Source organism: Chelonia mydas, chromosome 1 (genome assembly GCF_015237465.2).
Source record: "Chelonia mydas isolate rCheMyd1 chromosome 1, rCheMyd1.pri.v2, whole genome shotgun sequence".
Lineage (NCBI taxonomy): Eukaryota > Metazoa > Chordata > Testudines > Cheloniidae > Chelonia > Chelonia mydas.
The window spans coordinates 122,187,383-122,211,348 of NC_057849.1; the positions used below are offsets into that span (position 1 = coordinate 122,187,383).

Below are 23,966 nucleotides of genomic sequence, written 5' to 3' on the forward strand. Positions count from 1 at the left end.
TCAGCTGGCAGTCAGGAAATGCAATGTGTGGAGGAAATCACATTAAAAATAATCCTTTAGTTAGGTGACAGTAACCACTGTAACGTGACCATATAGTAAATCATAGAATCATAGATGTGTAGGACTGGAAGGGACCTCAATAGTCATCTAGTCCAGTCCCCTACACTCAAGACAGGACTACATAATAACTAGACCATTCCTGACAGGTGTTTGTCTAACACATTCTTAAAAGCCTTAAATGACAGAGATTCCACAACCTCCCTAGGCAATTTATTCCAGTGCTTAACCACCCTGACAGTTAGGAAGTTTTTCTTAATGTCCAACCTAAGCTGCCCTTGCTGCAATTTAAGCCCATTGCTTCGTGTCCTATCCTCAGAACTTAGGGAGAACATTTTTTCTCCCTCCTCCTTGTAACAACCTTTTACGTTCTTGAAAATTGTTATTATGTCCCCCCTAAATCTTTTTTCCTCCAAACAAAACAAATCCAGTTTTTTCATTCTTCCCTCATGGTCATTTAATTATTTTTGTTGCTCTTTGTTGCTCTTCTCTGGACTTTCTCCAATTTGTTAACAGCTTTCCTGAAATGTGGCACCCAGAACTGGACACAGTACTCCAGCCGAGGCCTTATCATCTTCAATATGTACCAGCAAGCAGGGGAAGAAGGAACCAGTATCGGAAATGGAGAAAAGTTAGGTTTGGGAAATTCAGCTGAACATAATAGTACCTTGTCCTACCCACCCTACATTCTTATTTGACTGGAGGTTGCTTATCTAATAAACTGGACAATTGTTGATGTTGGTGCTAATACAGAGCACTGGGCTTTCCCACTGGTGTTAGCAGATTATGACATAGCTGATTTGCTCCAAAAAGTGATTCTTAGTTCATTCTAGTTACTGTCTGTAAGTCTGTATTCTCCTATACTCTGGAAATGGGGAAGTGTTTTTAGTTGCAGTCTTAGGAAAGTGAGACATTAAGTGGCTCCTTCCAATTGCTAGTTATCAGCTAGTAACAGTGCCATCTGCACAGCTAAAATACATATATTCAGCTCTCTGTGTTTTCAGTATGTTTAAAGTGTTTGATCCTCTGTGCAGGTGGAAAAACCACCTGTGAAGAATGAAGAAACAGAAATATCCAAAGGCAGCAAGCAAGAAAGACATTTTTAGTCCTTTCCACTTGCTCTGAAACCTAAGATGTAGTTGTGTTTAGAGTGTCAGTTTTGCACATGAGAATGATAATATTTTTGGTTGCAGGAGATCTTCTGAGATGAGTATTTACTAGATATGGTCCTGAGATCTGGAACTCTGAACCGTGCCCAAATTTCTCTGAAGCTTGAGGTGGCTTCAGATCTGGGATTGTAGTTTAAACCTTCCTTACAGTTAAATTATGCCTCTAAGAAGCAGAGCTGCATAGGGAGTGGTAGGTCTGCTGGCCACTGGAGAAGATTGGGATTAAAACATAATCCCTGTTGGGGTATGGGGCAGGAGCACAGTGAAAAGTGGCTTTTGCTACACTTTTGAAAAGTTCTGTCATGCACTTAGTCTTCTGCTAGTGCTGTCTGGTAGATGGGGGGTGGAGCCCTAGCATCAACATCCCAACTAAACACTGTCCTGGTTGCTAGTGTCGCATGCAGCATGAGACTGCCTCCCTTAGTGCAGCCAGCCAAATTATGGCTTTGTCCGGGGTGGGAGTGCTTGCTGACTGAGTGGCTACTTATGTCCCCTGCTCCCTACACTGTGCCTAAGCAGCATCAGCCATAAACTGACCTGAAACATTTATTATTTACTACTTGAGAGAGAGAGAGATTTTGTGGAGAGCAAAAGTAGTACACAGTTCTACATTTTTTGGTTTTTGTTCTTTAAAAATCAATAATTCTGCTGCTAGGCATCTGCTGGTATTGTCAGTGAAAGTTAGGTGTATGGAGGCACTGAGTTTCCAAGTGCCTTTTTGAGGCCTGTTCTAGCTTTCTCTGCATGTGTATTTAGTACAGTGCTTAAGGCTTGCATTCAAGCTCTTTTAATGCTTGTGAGAGGTGTCAGATGAACATCACTGGATATTGAGAGCATGCTTTAGCCCTCACAACAGGGACAGCAAGGGCAGCATCATTGTAACCTTCCCCACACTCCTGACATAACTGTTCTGGATTGATCCCTGCTTGGGGTGAGACTGCAGATTAATCTCCACGCTCACAAAGTCCTTGACCTTTCTGCTAACAATACCAGCCAGGGTGCCCTTTTACTGACAGTTGTAGCAGCAGAGTAGTTTTGTGGGATAGACCCCATCCGGTAGGATCTGGACTGAAATCACCAACTCCTTTTCTCTAAGCCACTGTGTAGCTATCAGAATGGTAAAACATTTTGGCCAATCACAGCTGCTCAGGGTTAGCGTGTGTCACCTAGAAATGGGGAGCTCGGATATCCTATTACCAGTTCCCCAAGCCATCTACCCCTCAGAACACATGCACACTTAAAAAAACAACTGCAAACAAATGTAAATGACCCGCTAGTGCCAAGTGATAGAGACATGACCTTCATCTGGGCAGGCTGAGACAGAATGAACCTGCAGTAACCTGACACCTACAGTCATGTTGTGCTGGCAATTTGGAGAAACAGACTTTTTCCCCCAAGAGAACAAAAGTGAGACATAATACATCACTGCTCTGATGGGCCTATTTTCAACTGATGTGGGAGATCAGTATCCTGTAAGTATTCCTGAGATTTATATTCAACCACAGTGATGTTGCTAGGCTGTAATTCTGGTCACTTCAAAGTGTTTTTCTTTCATACAATGAGCCAGATCCTCAGATGGTATAAATCAGTGAAGCTCCACTTAATTCAATAGAGCTGATTTACCCCAGCTGAGAATCTGGCTCAGTATCATTTGGCTGATTTTATTTTTTAAGTTAAAAATGTTATAATGCTGCTTAACACAGTGGGTCAGGCAGATATAATAGCCTCTGTGGGACCGAAGGAGACCGAAAAGTCCTTTTTCTGCCAGGCCCTTGCCCTTCCTTTATAGAGATATTTATAGAGAATTACTACGATATAATGTATCCCTTCATTTTCTTTGGATTCAGCTCTGAAACTTTAATGAATATCAATGAGATATGCACAGTGAATGCCCTGCCCAGCACTTTGAAAGTCTGTCCCTTAGTACTTACTAAACTGTGATTGCACTGTCATATTACTTCCAGGAAGTTCTCTTTCCTTCTCTCTCCTTTGCCTCCTGGCCTCTGTCTCCTCTCTCATTCTTTATCTGTTGTTATGCATTGCCAAGAGACTCCCAACAGGGACACATTGTACAAAGTGCTGTATGAACATACAGTCAAAAGACAGTTCCTGTCCCAAAGATGTTACAGTCTAAACAAAGTGCCCCTTGTGATCCTAGCCACTGTATTCTCACCCTACACACTACTGCACTAATATTTGTACAAAATATGCTTTGTGAGGGATTGTATGAAAGCTAACAACACACTGGTTATTAATATAATTGTAAAATGCATGTTTTAATGGTGTATGTGAAGTTATGAATTCCGTTTGCATGAAGTTAATAGAACACATTTACATCCAGACAGCCTAGCTTAGGTAGAGGTGATCAAACAGTCTGCCCTAGACAAGGAATGTGGGCTTACCTTAACTTAATATTAGCAGTGAAAAAGCCTTTGAGCTAAACTGGTGGGGGGTATCCTTGGTGGAGGTTAGCATGAGCCTGAACTCGAGACAGAGAATTAACATGGCTCCTTCACCAAGAGAGACACAGGAGACTGAATGCCCAGGAGGCCTCCCTGACTTGTAAGACGAAAACATCCAAAGGGATATAAGGAACGGAGAGAGACTCTGTCTTGATCCTTCACCTTAGAGGACAAAGGAACCAAGTGGTTTGATCTCCAGGCTGGCCAGTAAAGGGCTGGAAAGGAGAGTGTGGGTGAGAGAAACTAGCTTAAGTTTTAGTCTTTTAGGTTTGTGTTTTCACTTTTCTTTGCTTGTAACAATTTCTATCTTTATCCCTTCTACTGGCATCACTTAATCCATGTTCTTTTGTTAATAAACCTGTTTTCTCTCATTATAAGTGCTGCCTAAGTTCAGTCATGCGTGTGCTTCTAGAAGGCTGACAGGTCGGAGTGTTTTACTGTCTCAGTAAAGGCAGCTAACCTAACATTTTCTCAGTGAGGGTTCAGTGAGAGGGACTGGTCTCTGCAGCAGGATGATTTGGGGGTGAATGTGCGGCTGGAAGGGTACTAAGCTCAGCCTGCAAGCAGTAACCATGTTGGGCAAAGCCAGGGTAAGGCTTGTGGGCGGCTGGTAGGTCAGTGGGGTCAGAGGTCTGGACTCAGGCTGCACAGCCACAGGACACCCAGGGTTACAAAGCAGACTGTGACCAACCCCCTTACTGGCCTGCGTGAACCCCAAAATGTCACATCTCTGCTAGCGCCTCACTTTATTGCTCAGCTGAGTAAGCGCTCACTCCCAACACTTCTTTGTGTTGTGTCCACTGGCTGAGCATGCTGCCGTCTGACGTAGTTGAGGCTCGCTTGCTTTCCCAGTCTGTGCTTCTCTTTGTGCTCGATGGGTTAGCTGTGGAAGAAGGAATGCTTTTCCTTCGAACACCTCATGAAATATGGACTTCAGAAAAGTTGAATTATCTCTAAATATTTTGCACGTCATGGATGTATAATTCCCAGAACAGGTTCTTACATGCAATGACATACAGCACCGAATCCAAAACATTTATAATGAACTCCAGTATACATAGCAACAAGGAGTAAGGACACGTATCATTAATAAAATCATAACACATTGTTATACTGCTCACAGAAGAAAAGCATCATCTCCAGGAATTTTTCAGTGTAGAACCAGAGGTATAGCCCAATTTAAGAGACAGTTGGGTGGGGCTGGGGATTCACCTATAACTTTCATAGGTGGAATATGTTTGTTAGCCGAGCAGACACCAGTATTGCCAATCCCAAATGTTCAAAAATCATGAGCCAGGCTCACCAAAAATCCTGATATTGGCTTTAAAATCATGAGATTATGTAAATATAATGGACTTGTTTTTACGTGTCATCTGCTTTTTGAGCCTATTGGGTGCACTGAGGTCACATTTTGAAGCTTTCTGCACAGCCATGAGGGGCAGAAATGTACTTTTGCTTTAAGAATGAAGGCTGAAATCATCACAAATCCACTTGATTCCAGAGCTTGGGCTTTAAGGAAAACAATATTTATCATGAGACTCATGACAAAATAGTTGGTTTGAGAGACTCTTCATTGGGAGTTGAGGGTACTGAGGACCTAAGAGAGCATGCTTAGTAACTTGCAGGACTGAGCCCTAAGGGAACGCTGATTAAGTTATTTCTAAATAGACACAAAAGCAGGTTGAAAATGCCCATTTTCTGTGAGGCAATTTAAAAACTTGTAATTTAAAAACAATTTCTTTTAATTTTTTTAAATTAAAAATGTCTGATTTTTAAAAATAGAAAAAGGAAAAAGGGGGGGATGACTGAAAAACCAAAATTATTTTGATTTTTGGCAGCTGAAAAAAATTGGTATTCATTTTTTCATTTTTTTTTGTTGAAAAACAAATTTTTTAAAAGAAATTAAAATGTTCATTTTGGGGGGAAAAAAAGAAAGAGGTCATTTCCTGTCAGAAATATTTGTGATATAAGTTTTTTTATTAGCTGTAATAGGCACGTGGCATTTAACTGTTTCTCACAATGTAAACCACCCCTTTTAAATAAAAAACAGGGGCAGCCCAGTCTTGCCACTTTGTTGCTAAGTAGCTATGAAAAAACATTTCACTGGCATGTCTAAAAGTTCAGCTAAAAGCCTGCTTGAGAAAATGTACCCTGAAGCCTTACAAATCTGTGATTCCACAAGAACCTCTCTCTCTTCATCCCAAATTGTCAAAAAGTTCACAAAGCTGGAGGCCTGATTCATTTCTCACACTGTTTTACATTGGTATAGCTTTATTGGCTTCACTGGAACTGCTCCTGATTTACATCAGTGTGAAGAAATAATCAGGCCCTAGGTTTTTAACACTGAACTGCGCATTGTTTTGGTGCTGGAGAACTACAGGAACCTCATTTACAAAATCTGCACCAGTCTCAATCTAGACATCAACTAATTTAGCTCCTTGATACCCCTTGCTTTTAGGTACATATTATATTCTCCTCCCCTTAGTACAGACTGGGAAAGTGAGACACAGATATGTTAAGTAGATTGTCCTACATCACACAACAAATTTGTGTCAGAGCTTGGACTAGAACCCAGATCGCCTGACTTTGTGAATATACTGAAATAAGAGATACCAATATAAGCACCTTTATACGCATATAACTATGCCCGTGTTAGAAGGTTGCACTGATTTAAATGTGTCAGTTTCTAAACCTATATAGGTGAATCAGTACAAAAACTTGTAAGACCGGCCCTCGGTTCAATTTTTAACCACAATAACATGCTCCTACTACACTTCAAACATTCTTCATTCACTTGATAGGCAGAACACCTTGTACTTGACTATTGCTCCCAACTCATTTCCAGTGCGTATGGGAGAGTTTTCTATATATGTGGCTATGTGCTTAGATTCACTTTTACAGAACTTTTTATGTCCATCTGAACCTTTTTTTAAAATGTATTCTTTTAGTACCATTAGAACAGCAATACAGTGCCATTTTTCTAGGGTCCTGAATGTTTACCTCTCCGGGTAGGGCTATTATGGGGATGATGGAATGCTGTCTTTAGTCAAGTGTAGCTCTTATCTTCCCATGTAACAAGGTAGCCTAATGAAATGAGTTTTATTCAAAGAACTTGTCGCATAACGCTTCAGGAAAACATGATAAATTGAATGATTCTTTTAGCAAATGCATCACACAAAGCACTGGCATATTGCTTATGAAGTTTAATTTTGTAATAATTCATGGGGGATAATATACCTGGAGCCATTTCAGTGGAATGAATCCTACAGGCTCATTACAAAGGCAGAAGTGTTGTCCCAAAATATTGCTTTCCTTGTTGCACTGTAGCTGGGATGCAGAGCAATTTGCATGTTTAACCTCTGTGGAACCATTTGCAAAAAGAACAGGTGTACTAGTGGCACCTTAGAGACTAACCAATTTATTTGCGCATTGAGATACCATTGTATCTCACTTTTTAATTTTTTTCTTTTATAGCACTGTTGTTATGAACTAGGGTAAAACACTATTTTATGTAAATGGTAGAAGTCTAGATATTATAGTGGTTCTCCTGACAGAATTTGGCAGACCAAATCTAAGGTTCAGACTATTTATTTAGATATTTTCAGCACACTAAGGAAGGGTTTGGTTGTTTACCAGTAATGGGAAAGCAAACTAAAACAAAAGGAGAAATGTTGTGGTCTGAACACTTTCTTATACTCTTATAATATACTCTATATCTCAAATCCAATATTGTTTACATTTTGTAAGCCATTTATTCACATTGTCGACGCGCTGCACAGAGCACTGGGGGAGGGGAGGGGCAAAAATAAAAAAGAGAAAAATAACTGAATAAATTTGGATTAAAAATATGAGACAAATGTGCTGCACTGATGCATGTATCTAAGGTACTTAACATGGCTCCCATTCCTGTAACATCTGCGTGCCTAACAACTGTTCATGTACGTTTCTTCACAGTAGCCCTGTGAGGTAAGGAAGAGCTATTATCCCCATTGTACAGATGGGAAACTGAGGCACAGTGAGACAGTGACTTGCTCAAGGTCGCACAGGAAGTCTGTGGCAGAGCAAAGACCTGAAAGCAGGACTCCCAAGTCCTAGGCTAGTGGTGTAACTACTGGACCTTCCAGGCCCGGATTAAAGAATTTTGGGACTGCGCGCATTACGGAAATCACTCCTCCTCCTTAAAGCACCCCCACCCTATACATACCCCACCCCACAAAGACTCCCAAATGCCCCTTACACCCCACATATATTTCAACAACCCTCCACTAGCCCCAGCTTATCCTGACAGCCCTCACACATATCCCAGCAGCCCTGACATACATTCTGCTCACGGCTGCCCCCCACACCTCCCACCAGTCACAGCCCCCACTCACCCCTCACCCTTCAGCCCCTTAACACTCCCCACTCACCTCATAGCCTACTCAGCAACTCAGCTCCAGCCCCTCATCTGCTGCCCTGGGACCTTCCTGGCCACTCACCAGCAAACCCCCAGGCTCAGTACTCCACTCTTGTCTTGGGCTAGGGAAGCGTCTCTTGACGCTGCCCAGCTGTCCAGCTCCTCTTGCTCCCATTACCTGCCTCACACTCACATGCCCCTGTGCCGTGCAGGTTTGTTCCAGATGCCCCTCCAGCATTCACATTGGTTAGCCCTGGCCTGGGGCCATCGTTCTTTTCTGATATGTGAGACTATACGACCTCTTTGGTATTAGTACAGTCTCCTGCGTTAAAAAAACAAAAACAACAAAAAACAAAAAGACACTTTCCCCAAAGTCCACTAATTTACCTCTGACTTTTCCCCTTTTACATCCCACCCACATCCCTGGAAGCAGAAAGAAGTAGAGACAGAAGGATGAGGCCACGGAAACAGACAAGAAGGACCTGATCCAAAACTCACTGAAGTCACTGGGAGTTTTCTAGGCCCAGAAAGCGGAACCTGCCCTATTTAAAGGGTGCTGGATGCTATGAGATTTTACTCATAGAATTCTTTTTCTTAATTGTTTGACAGCATAGCACAGCATAGATGAGACTGGGGCCTCAATGCGGTAAGCATTGTGTATACACATAGTAAGAGACACTGGGACAGATCCTCAGCTGGAGTAAGTCAGGGTAGCTCCCTTAACTTCACTGGAGCTCCTCCAGTTTATACTAGCTGGCAATCTGGTCCAGTCCTTGCTGTGAAGAGTTTGAAAGTGGCTGTATAGCATCCAGCATAATGAGGTCTCAATCCTGATTAGGGCCTTTGGCTACTACAGGCAAAGAGTAAAGGGGAAACATAGATGCAGAGAGGTTATGGAACTTGTCTGAAGTCACAAAGCAGGTCATGGGTAGAGAGAGCCACGTAACCTAAGTCCCAGTCCTGTTCCCTACCCATTGGACCATGCTGTGTCTGACGTCTGTATAAGGGATCCCTGTATCTGAGAACTGTGCTTTTTAAGAAGCCAGATATAAAATTAGCCGGTTAATAATAAGATATGTTTTCATTATTTCCTGACTTATTTTCCTTGAAAAAGAATGGTTGCTGTAACCTGTTCTTGTTTTTGGCCCCTGAATGAGTAAAACAAATAAGTGTTCAATATATTTAATATTTGAATAATACAAATAGTCAGGTATGTGTTTTAAAAATGATTGCTTTTCAAATAAATTAATAAAATGTTTTGCTTTGAGAACAAAACTTTTTGAAATAATCTATGGGTATGTGACAATGTGGGAATTTTTAAGATTGTTCCATCTCTTTGTGAATTTGTAAATCTTGTTTCAAAACATATTTCTTCATGAATTAAAAGATCTGTATCTTTTACAATTTGAAATCTATTTCTCCTGCTCTTCCAGAAGGTTATTGGTTAAGATGTCCATGAGATTTAGCCTATAAATCTTTGTTAGTGAACTTTCAGTAGCACAAATTGTTGCTGAATTTATCACGTGATCATGAAGTTCAAAGGGCTCTATGAAATTGAATTTGCAATCTATATAATACGTGTATAGTATTGTACATACATACCACAGTCAGTGTCTTTAATCACATTTGGTGTTTCTGTCAGTCTGCATATGCTTCACAATTTTTTCTTCTGTAGCTTCAATTAGTGTTAATGAACTTAGAGAGAGTTAATTATTAAAAAGTGACTTCAGGGGTCAATCCTTTTTTTACCAAGATCCACAAAGAGTCTTCATGAATCCAGTTTTGCCTCTATAAAAATTGCAAAGAAAAGTTGTTGTTTTTTAAAATCAAGGAAAAAGGTAAACATTTCCCCATCTTATATTCTTGAACAGGGCTTAATTATACTACCAATATTAATTATTACTATATATATTTATAAGGCAACAATGCACAGTATATGTGTGCCATTAATATAAACTTAGCTGCCAATGTTCATTTAAGGTTGACACCATGTTATGCTCTCCTTCTTAGTGATTTAAAAATGCAATAAAATAAATGCAGACTTTGATAACTATTATAGTATTCAGAGTAGCAGCTGTGTTAGTCTGTATTCGCAAAAAGAAAAGGAGGACTTGTGGCACCTTAGAGACTAACAAATTTATTTGAGCATAAGCTTTCGTGAGCTACAGCTCACTTCATCAGATGCATTCAGTTAGCTCAACAAGTAAAATGTGGTTTTACATGCCCTGCCTCAACAGGTCATGGTAACCAAATATTAGGAATGGAAGCCAAATGCAATCATTTTTTCAACTACCTTATATGTCCACAATATTCATTAGCAATGGGCCAGAGTCAGATCCTGGACATGAAGTTTAGACTTTGAGTGGAGTATACTGATCATTCCTCTGCTAGCTCAGAGAACTCTCTGCTCTGTCAAGATCTGGTAATTTTTTAGTCACCAGACCCTCCATTCACTCCTCCTGAAAGAAGAAGACCCTCTTACTCTGTCTGCTGTAGGGACAAAGGAATGCTCCTGTACTCCTCCCACATCTCTTCCATGGGAGGAAGGGAACATGCCAGCAGCCACGTAGTCTGTTCCCTCCATGGGGGAGGGAAGAAAAGAGCCTCTGTCATCTCTTAGCTCCTCCCTGAAGTGGGGAAGTAGGATATGTCAAGTGGCTGGAATGTTCCCTCTCCTCCATCCTAGGGGTGAGGGAACATGAAGAATCTACTGCCCATCCACCACCATGGGGCTAGTGGAGATGGTAGGAAGAGAACAGGGTCATGTTATCTCATGAGAACCAGGTTTTAATGTGTCAACCCTGCAACATTTTTCCTTCTGTAAATGCCACCTTAGATGCTGGTGTAGAACAGGAATCTGACTCCTCCCCTTTTTCTTTAACATTTTAATTTGGGCATGTTCAAAAAGAGCCCTGGATTTCACTACATTTTTCAGTAACTAATTAATGACTGGATTGTGTCTTGGACTATATGCCCACACAGGAGAATAAGAATCCTTGTTATACCCAAACACAAAATACCTGGGTCTTGGGTCTGGGCAGACAGCTGCAAGCAGGATTTGTATGGCTGCAAACTCTTGCCCTAGAGCAGGTAAGAAGGTGAGCAGGGAAAGGGTCGGGTTCCATTCACACCATTTGCTTGCCATCACAGATGAGCTGATGTAATTTGGCCATCCTTGAAGCAAGAAAGTAGGGAAGGCATTGTGACACATAGGTGTGTCTCCTAGTCACAATGCCTCCCAGGGTGATGCAATTTAGCCACTGCCCCTTGTAGAGGTATATGCCTACAGTCACAATCTGGCCCTAACTAAACAGGAAATGTTGTTTGGCTGGTAATAACATTTGAGACATTCAGATTTAGGTTACTGCTCTCTTGATATTCTGCTAGAAACAATAATATTAGTGTACTGAATGTTAATATTGACTAGAGATATCTGCAACAATGAGCTGTGTGTCCTTGATATTCAAAAGGGTCAAGCTCTCATTAATCTTCTGATGTCTTCAGAGCTCTGTGTTGATCTCCATTTGAAAGACCTGCAGCTGATAAAGGCAGAAGCAAATAACTTCGACAACCAAAGAGCCATTTGGGTGATGCACAGAATTGAGACACTTACCTTTTACCCTTAGGTCATGTAAGTCACATTTCATCTTGAGTGTCCCAGTGATAAAGATAAAGTCACATTTTGAGTTTATTATGATGTTGTAGGTGCAACTCATTCAGACGGATGGTATGTGTATTGCAACAATAGTGCCTCAGTAATTTGACATGAATTATTAAGCGCTGACATAAATGAGCATCAATATGCAAACAATTAAATAATGACAAGAAAAGGAAAAAAGGAAAAAAAAATGGCAGGGCTTCCAAAGCTTCCTGAGGAACAGACATTGATGTTTCTCTGGGATTATTTTGACTGGTTTCAACTCTTCTTGTTATTTCGGATGCGATTAATATGAGAAAACTTCATATTTATTAACTGTTAATTTTACCCTTAGGTCTTTTGAGCTAAAAGTTCAAAACACAACACTGGAAATACACAGGCTCCATCTGTTCATTTCCCACTGCATGCTTTGAAAAGTTCACCCAAAGCTTTTATCGTTATTAAAATGATCATTTCAGGTTTTGTTGCTTGTTTCAATACATATAAAATGCACAGTAACTAAGTATGCATTCATCCACACGTATTCATTGTAGATCAGGGGCATCATACCATTCTAGGGAGAGGGAACTCCATTAATAATTATGGCTTGTGGGCCAGGGTCTAAATTCAGGATTTTGTACTCCCCTCAAACCACAGCAGATCTCCCACTGGTATCACTGGGAGATTTGGTGCAAAGGTCAAGGCTAAGAAATGTCCTTATGTAGTAACTAAACTTGTAGCTGTTACCGTTATTTAAGTGTTGTACTGTGACATTCAGCCTACTCAATGGGAAACATGCTCACAGTTAGGACCACCACTCACTGTGCCCTTTTGTTTCTCTTCCTGCCCCATTCTCCTTTCTCAGTGTCAGTCCCACCTCCTATTTTTGTGTGTTTCCTTATGTCTTCTCTCTACATGTTCCTCTGGGCAGCAACTCTTAATTCCTACCCTAGTGGTCCTTCCGCACCGTCTCCATACCATCTGCTTAAATGATCAGCAATAGAATAATGAATGCTGACATTTAAAGGATCTTTGTTAGGGGTTAGACACAACACTCCCATGAAATCAGTGGGAGCTGGGAGAGTTCATAGCTCACAAACCCATTGTCTGCAGACTTAGAAAGACAACACTGCAGGGGTCACATTTTTCTCAGGTGTAGGAGGGTCCCTTTGTAATCATGAAGGCAATTTAAAACAGTGGTGCGCGAACTTTTCCAGTTGCACCCCTCCCTTACCATTAACTTAATCTGTCTCTGCCCCATCTCCATTATTGCACAGCCAAGGCTTCCTCAGCAGGAAAGTTTGAGAGGAGGGACGGAAGCCAGGCACTCCCTCCCCACCCCCTGTGGGGGCTGGTCCGGGCCTCACCATATGCCCCCAAATATTCCTCTGCACTCCCTTAGGGGGGCACACCCCATAGTTTGGGGAACACTGGTTTAAAGAGGAAGAAAGATTATGTTCTGCAGACTCTTGATCTGTTATCCAGGTCACATAAATATACCAAGCAGGCCAAAACTGATCTGTGGGCAGGGTGTTCCTCTTATTGTTGAATAATGTTGGCAATGTTTTTCAAAATGGGGTGCCCCATTGCAGTAAATGGGAGCTGTGGGTGCTCAGCACTTCTGAAAACCAGGCCATTGATTTAGTTGCCTAAAGAAAGATTTAGGTGCCTAACTTTAGGTTCGGGAATCTGAAAATGTTGGCCTTAGCCTCCTTGTGCCTCTTCTTTTCTATCTGTAAAATGGGAATAATACTTCCCAACCTGCATGGGATGTGACTGGCTGTGGATGTTTGAAATTATGTATATTCTTGGATTTTGCATATGGTGATAATCATTCTCACTATTGTAGAGATGGAAATCCTGAGATTCATTCCCACTGTTTAACTCAAACTGTGGGTCGCATACCCTTCCTTGAAAATGGTACAGCAGAGCACAGAACACACAATTGGGAGGCCCGGAACTGCCAGCACCACCTCCAAAAGTGATCGTTACTGGCCAACCAAGGAGCATGGCCTGGGGACCAAGGAGATGTGCTAATTGAACCTCCACTAGTGGGCAGCCACCATCATATTGTAAACTGTGCTCCAATGGTGGAACTCCAGGAAAAGTGGCAGGCTAAATGCCATCACCTTCCATTGGAGCATAGTTTACAATACGATCCCCATCTTCAGTGCTGCTTCCCCTTCTGATGCAGGGCATATGTGTGCAAATTTCACCTTCCTGCACTAGGAGGCTGAATCAGTCTCATTAGCTACTTCATAAGAAAGGTGTCTTTTTGCTGGGGAGAACTTTGCTTTGATTTTCAGTATCCCTTTTTATAGTGTGCAGCACAATGTCGATAAGTCAGATTCAGGTTATTGATGACTATTAATCATTTATATTGCAGTAGTGCCCAGAGGCTTCAGCCAGGCTGGGGCCACATTGTGCTAGGTGCTATACACACATATAAGGTTCATATTTAACACCTATTCTTTTGAAAATCTGGCCTTAAGTGTCCTAATGGGAGCTGCAGGGCGAGGAACACTTAAAATTCTTGTCCTTATTTAAGTGTCTAAATGGGAATTATACATGTCAGTCAGTGGTAGAACTGGGAACAGAATCTAGATCGCCTTATTCTGAGTCCATTGATTCAACCATAAGACCTTCTTTCCATCTTCATCAATAACAACAACAACAATAACAATACATATTTTATCATAATTTCATCTTCAGAATCAGTGGTGAGAACATACAGGTGAAAAGATACGAGAACAGGTTACCTTGACTCTGGGGGAAAAGGCTGCCTCAAAGCAGATTTTATTTAAGTACCATAAAAGCAAACACATGTTTTTCTTGTATAAGAAAATATTTTATTTTATTAACAGAATTGTAGTACTGTGTATTTTATTTCTGGGTATGGAAGCCTTTCTCTACTTCTCAACCACCATAAAGACATGACAATCCTGTTCTCTCTGCTGGCCCTCCTATGCCCCAGTACCACCCCCCACTTTCTCCTTCCCCGTGTGATGTGGTAGCATATTGAGTTACCAGTCAAGCTGTTCAGCTGGCTGTAAGTATTTTTATCAAAATACCACAAAATGATAGAAAAAATATTTGAAGGATGATGATTTGATCGTTTTACATGTATTAGAGATTCTGAACATGATGCACAAATGGTAAATTCTGAAAAGTGATCTTCCATATAATGTCATTTTTGTAGAGCTCTCTTGCCTCAGGGTTGTGAATTATTGTGCTGTGAACATTATAGGAGAGATTATTTTCAATAAATCGTGTAAAACCCCAAATGTTTTGCAATCAGAATATGTCAAATGCTGAAGAATGAGAAACCCACTTTGGTTTATAACTTCCTTCAAGTATGAGCCAAGAAAACTACAGCACAGTACCTAATGGAAAACCATTCAGACCGATCTCCATAAATATTTACCACAGTCCCATAAACTAACCTATTAGAAGTGTCTGACATTTTCATTTATATCTGTAAAAAAAAAAAAGTTACAGTGGCTGAGTTCTTTAGTGCCTTTTCACCATCTCTCATGTACAAAATATCTTGTACTGTACTCTAAAGAATACAAGATAGTTTGACCAACTAACTAGTATCTGAAATACAGTTTATCTGAACAATGGGGGCTGTGATTCTCTAAGGTCCCAATTTGGTCTGTTACATGAATGCCTGTTTATCTCCCTCTTGCAGTTTGGTGTGCTGCAGTGGTGGATGAAGCCTCCAGATTCAATGGGTGCACTATGAGAGAGCCCACTGAGGACGTGTTGCGGGAGGCAGCTCCGCTCAGCATCCAGATCCAGCTACTCAGAGGGGATAGAAGCACCGCCCTGCTCCATTTCTCCGCTGCCTGGAGACGGGGACTTAGGGGGGCATTGTCCTGCCACTTCCCCAGGCTCCCTCTGGCAGATTTTGCTCTTTGTGCCTCCATAGCAGCACATGACTCTGACATCACTGTGCAGCAATATGGCCCCAGAGCAGCACCACCATGACACAGGAATCAGGCTATATTGCTGTGCCCAGTTTCTCAGCAAAGGAGTGACCACAACTTTCCTGTGAGGTGTTACTGAGCCCTAGGTTTCATGATTTCTGAGTACAACTGAACCCATGAATTCAGGCTAAAGCTGCCCCTGATGTGCTGGATATACAGTAAAATCATTCTATACCATTCCCGAGGTATAATGTTCTGGGGGTAAAATGTAATAATAACAATACCTCACTCTTATATAGTGCTTTTCACCAGTAGATCTGAAAGAGCATTATGAAGGAGATCAATATCTTTATCCCCATTTTACAGACTGTAATATATAACACAATGTCAGTCTTCCTAACTATGGTCGCATTCAAGTAACACAGAAAGTTACATTAATGTCATGTTAAGGTTACTTTTACAAATATTCAAATGTCAGGAAATGAAAAAGTTACAGGTTCTCATTGTAATGGTAGTTCTGCTGTGTTGTACATCCCCAGTAGTTTATAGTATGCATTCAACAGAGATCATAGATTCTAAGGCTAGAAAGGACCACTGTGATCATCTAGTCTGTCCTTCTGCATAACACAAGGACTTCCATAAATTCCTGTTTTATAGACTATAATATGTAATATGAGACCTGTTAATGCAAACATTCATGTTTATGTTATGTATTGACATACACATTGGAAAAGAGAAATAGAAAATAGGCTCTGCTGGAAAGGATGTAGGCAAATAAGTCAGCGCACACATATTTTCTTGGACTGCCCAAAGGTGCAAACACTTTGGTCACACCTACGTAAAACTTACACAAAGTCTTTGGGAGAGTTTTTGATAAAACACTCAATATGTTATGTTCTTGGAGCAACACCCCCAAACCTCCAAAAAACAACAAAGACAGACATCAGTTCAGAATATTAACATGAGCTGTAAGAAAGTGCATAACAATACATTGGATCACAAATGAAAACCTTGTGTTATTGTTTGCCTAAACAAAATATGAGAAATCTGACATATGGCACAGATCACAGCTCATATTATTAAACCCCAGAAACATTTTGGGGAGCATTGGGCTTTAAACCAACATGCAAAAAAACCCCAAACAAACCCTGCTCTGCTATGAGAACCCCCACTCTGTTCACGCACAGCGTCTGGAATGTAAGCTGCTTGGATTGTGCAACCAAATGACACTAGCCAATATCTCCGACCCTAGGAATCTCCATCTTGCAGTGTCCAGTTATGCCTGCTGGATGCTGCAAGCTTATATGAGTTTGTCAATTTAACAAAGAAATTGATATGTACCAGGCTTGTTATCTCCAGGGGAGTCTCTGATATGCTTCAGACCAAACACACTGCTTCAGGTAGAATAAACAAACAAATTTATTAACTACAAAGATAAATTTTAAGTGATTATAAGTCAAAGCATAACAAGTCAGATTTGGTCAAATGAAATAAAAGCAAAATGCATTCTAAGCTGATCTTAATACTTTCAGAGCCCTTACAAACTTAGATGCTTCTCACCACAGGCTGGCTGGTTGCCCTTCAGCCACGCTCTCCCCTTTGATCAGCGCTTCAGTCGCTTGGTGGTGGTGTCTATAGATGGAGGTGGAAGAGAGAGGAAGAGCATGGCAAACGTCTCTCCCTTTTATCATGTTCTTTCTTCCCTCTTGGCTTTGCCCCCCCACACTCCACTTTAGGGTCAGGTGAGCATTACCTCACTGTGGTCCCTGACTGACCATGGGAAGGGGGGTGACTCACTCGAGAGTCCAACAAATCCTTTGTTGCTGCCTAGGCCAGTGTCCTTTGTTCCTGTGAGGCTGGGCTGAGTTTGTCCCATACATGCCCTAATGAGGTGTGAACTGCCCCTCTGTTCCTGGAGAGTTTTGCCTGGGCTTGTTTTAAGCCAGGAGGACACATTTTCAGCCTCATAAGTATATATATAAAATTACAACCTATAACATTACTATAACAACACAGCTCAGTGCATCATGAGCCTTCCGAAGACACCTGACATGACAAACTTTGCATTGGATACCACACAGTCATATTGTAAAGATGAACATGGGGGTGCAGGGTGTTCCCCGAGATACAGTGTCACAATCACACACATTGTTCTTACATTGGAATCAAGAAACTAAAAAACAGAAATGAGACACCTTGACTTGTATATTCTGTACTATTTGAATATCGTTGTGTGTGCAAACATAGCAGCATATCTAAAGGAATGGTCTGGGTGTTAATAGGTCATACCCTTTTGCATAGTCTCTGGTTGCAACTTGGCCCAAAACACTCATTTGCAATACAATCTTTTATCTTAATCTTTCTCCAAATCTGCTAACACTAACGGGTTGGTTTGGAAGTGTGTTACACATGTCATTGTGCTGCAGTACAATGAAAAATGTCAATTTTTGGAGAACTGATAGTGGCTTGTCATGTCTATATACCCCATGCTGTTTCAGCAGCCAAAGGGTTAAAAAGGCAACTGCCTGCCTGCTCAGCCAGAGTTGATTGACAGCCCCACAGCAGCTGTGAAGATAAAAGAGCTGCAAGGCAGGAGCGTGGGGTGGCTGCCCTGCCAAAGAGACAGGGGAGATTGCAGAGAGAGAATCCTCCAGCAGAGGGGTGAGAAGCTGCCAGACCAACCAACCCACCAAAGAGGGAAAAGCAGGGCAAGAAGCTGGGGAAAACTACAGAGGTAGGCAGTAGCTGACGGAACAGCAAGGGACTGAGGAAAATTGGTTCTGGATGTTCCAAACAAGGGCCCTGAGCTGGAAGCCAACGCAGTAGGTGGACCTGGGCTTCTTCACCTACCCCAGGGACTCTTAGAGAAGAAGTTCCTGTGCTCTGGAGAACTGATTCGCCCCCACTGGAGCCACAGAACTGCTTCTCCATTATCCTAAAGGGGACAGAGAATATTAAGGACCTGGCCAGGAGGCGTCAGTCTTTGACAAGGACTTGACCAATGCAGAGTCAGGTGCGATGGCAAAGTGTGCGTGTGTGGGGGCGGGGGATGGAGCCAGGTTGGTGTGGCTCCCTGCCCTGCCAAAGGGGGACACTAACAGATAAAGACTCTCATATCACAGTGTCCTGTTTAATTTAGCATGCCCAATTCTGCATCTGAGTGCCCAGATTAGCTCCTAGATGCCTACACATGAGTATGCAGGCACGTAATTATCAATTGGAACATCTCGATGCAGAACTGGGAGCTTTAAGTGAGGCATCCATATTGGAAAAATAAGCTCATGATCTTTATTTATATCAATTTTGTATCGTTTCCAGTGGAAAATTCAAAAATCAGGTTTGGTACGAATGTACTAGCCCATGCCTACTCTATGTACATATTCATGAATGCATTATGAATGAAACATAACTGCCAAATTGTACTGTCATTTGCCCTGTACAATCCCATCTGATTTCAGTGGGTATAACTGAGACGAGTGTTTGGTTCAATATTTTTCAATTTCCTGGCCTCTCTTTTGAGTCCCACATTTCAGACCCCTACTAATGAGCCAGTACAGAAAAATTGAATAAACATGCAATTAATATGTTTTAGTAGAGGGAAGAGGTGCACACACACACTGAGGTCCTGGTATATTGATTCCTCTTTGTTCTGTTATTTCACATGACAAGCCAAAGGGCAAATGCCAGAATATGAACATATTTGAAAGAGAAGAGTACACTGTATATTGGCAGTCATTGCTGCAAAGGTCAAAACAGAGTTATTTCTGCTAGGTAGAGCCAATAATCACTAGAAAAAGATTTTGTGAGCATTCTAATAAAAAGAGATTGCCTCTGTTTTCACTTCTTTTCCTTTCCTTCCTGAGCTGTCCCATCCCAAAAGTAATCGGAGACCGAACTTTGGCACGATTCACAGATTTTAAAGCCAGAAAGAACCATTATGATCATCTAGTTTGATTTCCTGCATAACACAGGCCATAGACGGAGCTTACTCAGTGGTTCCTGCATCAAGCACATTAACTTCTGTTGGAACTGTAGCATGTTTTTTTTAAAGATATCCAGTCTTGATTTACAGACTTCAAGTGATGGAGAATTCACCACAACCCTTGATAAGTTCATAGAAATGTAGGGATGGAAGGGACCTTAAAAGGTCAAGTCAAGCATCTTGTACTGAGGCAGGACCATGTAATTCTAGAGCAGGTGTTTGTCCACTCTGTTCCTAAAAATCCTCGAATGGTGGGGATTCCACAACCTCCCATGGAAGCCTATTCCAGAATTTAACTACCCTTATAGATAGATATTAGTAAAGTATTTCTAACCTAAATTTCCCTTGCTGCCTATTAAACTGATTCGGCCAAATTCATCCTTGTAGGTTCAGGTTATGCAGATTGCACTCACCTCTACCTGTGGGGACAGCTGTAATGGAGGTGGGGATAGCACTGGCTGTCTTCCCCTGGGTTTATGCCAAGGGAAGGCTGCTTTAAAATCCAGGCCTGTCAATGGAGGCTCCCTTAGGAGATGCATTGAATCAACACATCTCTCAACTTGCCTAGTCCAATCCCCTCCCCAACTTGGTCCTCCCGCTTTTTGGGTAGCACTGGCTGGCTCTAGCTCCCCTATTGGTGTTAAAGAAATTCTATATATGAGAGAGATGGTGTTGTATATGTAGATAGTTAATCTAAAGAGCTCCATCTACTGGCACCTAAAAATATGTTGCATTGTTCATAAATTTGTAGGACTGATAAAGTTGTTGTTGTTTACAGCACAGAGGGTTTACAGATTACTCAGCACTTAATTTGAGGAAAAGAGTTGTAGGTGGCTTGCCCAACTATGTCATCCTCTCCAAAAGAATTTCCACAGCTGGTGGCCCCACGTTTGGCCTATCAACTGTTTTGCCGAAGCAGGAAAACATTACTTATTGTCTCTGCAGATGCTCCAGACTGCTATGGCTCTAAGTGGTTTCTCTGAACGTGCTTTGAAAAATGGTTTCAGCCCTTTCAATCCTTTTTGAAAATGGTGGAGCAAATGCAAAGCTATGGTATAAAAAACATACTTTACATTCTCTGTTTGGAAATTTATTCCAGAGACAAGATATTGTATATTTGTGATGCAACCACATGCTGGGCTCTTTACATTAAACATTTGGTGGGTCAAGTTTACTTTTAGGAACAGCTTTCTTTCTTTTCCTTTTTTGTGTTTTTTTTCCTTTTTAAAACCACTGGTTTGCTTTCATTACATCTTGTCCTTTTAAGAAGCATACAAATCTTCTTCCAGCTACTACTGTTTATTTAATGTTTCATGGAAATATATAGATCATTGTCACCCAAATCCCATCAGCAGCCTGTCTGGGTTCTCTTTGGCACCATAGCGTTTAGTAGCATGATCTTAGTTCATTAAGAGTTTACATAGTTTTGAGTCTTGAGTGTAGGGCTGAAAGGCCCAAATGCCTGAATTTTAATCCTGGCTCTATAACTGGCTCATGGGGTGGCCTCATGCAGGTCACTTAACTTCTCCAATGTTGAATGCCATCTATCAATTGGATGATAAAACTTATCTGCTCCGTTGGGGTTGTAAGGAGCAATCTGTTAACATTTCAGCAGTGCTTTTGTACTGTGAAGCACTGTATAATTGTTTCATATTCAAAATTATTTTTATTATATTATTATTATGACTGACAGTAACTTGGAAGGTAAACATCGTTGGAGTAGTTGTGAGCACGGCCATTTGGAATTAGGTTCTGATCTAAAGCCCATTGACATTAATCTGCTCTCCTACTCCACACTAATTTACCTGTACTAGATACATTTATTCATCACCTCTCATTTAACTTACTCCACTTCTAACAAGTAGGTGTTTGACCTTTTTGTGATTTTATTCTGAAGTTGTCAAGAGGATCAGAGCTCAGAGCTGGCCTTAGCATTTTGGCACAGATCTGTGAAAAGACTCTTTGGTGCTATCACACCGAAAGCAACTGATGTCTATCCACCATCATCACAGCACTGTGCACAAATTTAGGCCTCAGGATTTGGGGGAGAGTGATCTTTTAAAACACACCCCAAACTGAACTGACTAATCTTACCTAAAATGTCTCTATTTTTTGGAAGGGAGCTGTCCCTCCAGCCTCCTGTGGCAGAAGTGGAGCCAAAATGCTAGTGATTGGTTTATATTATCAGGGTTATTGTCACAAGGAAAGGCTAGAAACTTACTTTTTTATAATCTTGTCTCCACACAAACTTGCCCTGTTTAGTGAAACTGATGCAAACTGAATATAGACACGTGAATTTTGACTTGACTGGTTTATTGCAGTTTAGCTTGAACCTATTCCTACTTGACTTCAGTTAAACCAGAATAGGCCTCAAATAAAATTGTTCCAATGGCCTTTTGTACCAACTTACCCCAAAAGGTGTGATTTTTTTCTAAAAAGTGCTTTTACTTAAACCAGCACAACTCTCAATGAAAGCTCAGGAATCTCCTTTATATGTCTAATTTCCCCATATCAGTGTGCTCAGGGACAGAGCTGACTCTCCTGGAAGTCCACATAGTTCTAATCTGTTTTTCTTTCTCTAAACCATAAGCACTATACTTGTTTTGCAGTTTCACTAGTCCAGATTATTTTTGTATTATAGATGCTCTCTTGGGATCAGCAAAGCAGCATGTGAACAGCATTTCTAGGTGCCTTAAAGATATGACAGGTTGCTCTGCCACTGGGAGATCTGGGAATGGATCTCAGTGCATCATGGGGGCATGCTCAGCATCCCATGATGAAGTTCTTTCTGTCCCATCAATCCAGGGGTTTCTGACTTAGTTTCACACAGTTTTTGAACAGCCCCTGTAAACTGTGTGCTGCCATCTCTGCCTGAAAGTATGGATCCTGAACTGCTGACCAGTCTGGTGATGAGCGTCATGAACACAGTGCGGCTAGTCCTGCAGTATTTCATGAGCTGGGAAGCAGAAAGTGAATCTGTGATGCCTGCCATGCTGTGTGCAATGGAAAGGAACAATTCATTATTGCTGCTGGCATTCACAGAGCAGCTGCACGTGGTGGACCATTGGTACTGGGCTTGGGAAACAAGCACTGGGATTGCATTTTTACGCAGGTCTGGGATGACGAGCGGTGGCTGCAGAACTTTTGGATGCACAAAGCCACCTTCCGGGAACTGTGTGAGAGATCTCACCCCTGCCTTGCAGTGCACAGACACCACAATGAGATCTGCCCTCACAATGGAAAAGCAAGTGACGATCGCTTTGTGGAAGCTGGCAAATCCAGATGGTCAGTAGCAAATAGTTTGGAGTTGGAAAGTCCACTGTTGAGCTTGTGGTGATGCAAGTGTGCAGGGTCATTAATTGGCTCCTGCTACGAAAGACTGTGACTCTTGGTAATGTGCAGGAAATAATTGATGGCTTCGCGGCAATGGGATTCCCTAAATGCAGTGGGGTGATAGATGGCATGCATATCCCAATTTTAGCCCCAGACCATCTTGTGTTGGAGTACATCAGCTGAAAAGGCTACTTCTCCAAGGTCTTGCAGGCATTCATAGAATCATAGAATATCAGAGTTGGAAGGGACCTCTGGAGGTCATCTACTCCAACCCCCTGCCCAGAGCAGGACCAATCCCCAACTAAATCATCCCAGCCAGGGCTTTGTCAAGCCTGACCTTAAAAACATCTAAGGAAGGAGATTCCACCACCTCCCTAGGTAACGCATTCCAGTGTTTTACCACCCTCCTAGTGAAAAAGTTTTTCCTAATATCCAACCTAAATCTCCCCCACTGCAACTTGAGACCATTACTCCTTGTCCTGTCATCTGCTATCACTGAGAACAGTCTAGATCCATCCTCTTTGGATCCACCTTTCAGGTAGTTAAAAGCAGCTATCAAATCCCCCCTCATTCTTCTCTTCCGTAGACTAAACAATTCCAATTCCCTCAGCCTCTCCTCATAACTCATGTGTTCCAGACCCCTAATCATTTTTGTTGCCCTTCGCTGGACTCTTTCCAATTTCTCCACATCCTTCTTGTAGTGTGGGGCCCAAAACTGGACACAGTACTCCAGATGAGGCCTCACCAATGTCGAATAGAGGGGAACGATCACGTCCCTCGATCTGCTGGCAATGCCCCTACTTATACAGCCCAAAATGCATTGGCCTTCTTAGCAACAAGGGCATACTGTTGACTCATATCCAGCTTCTCGTCTGCTTTCACCCCTAGGTCCTTCTCTGCAGAACTGCTGCCTAGCCATTCGGTCCCTAGTCTGTAGCAGTGCATTGGATTCTTCCGTCCTAAGTGCAGGACTCTGCACTTGTCCTTGTTGAACCTCATCA

The 23,966-nt window shown here is 41.8% G+C and overlaps 1 long non-coding RNA gene across 1 annotated transcript; it reads right to left on the reverse strand.

Moving 5' to 3' along the window:
* Window positions 1-319: 319 nt before the first annotated feature.
* Window positions 320-23,632, reverse strand: LOC122464003. The gene is made up of 3 exons (XR_006287822.1): window positions 23,590-23,632; window positions 8,098-8,105; window positions 320-503 (listed from the first exon to the last, which is right to left on the reverse strand). It is a non-coding gene; the product is annotated as an uncharacterized LOC122464003 (long non-coding RNA).
* Between the last annotated feature and the right edge of the window lie 334 nt (window positions 23,633-23,966).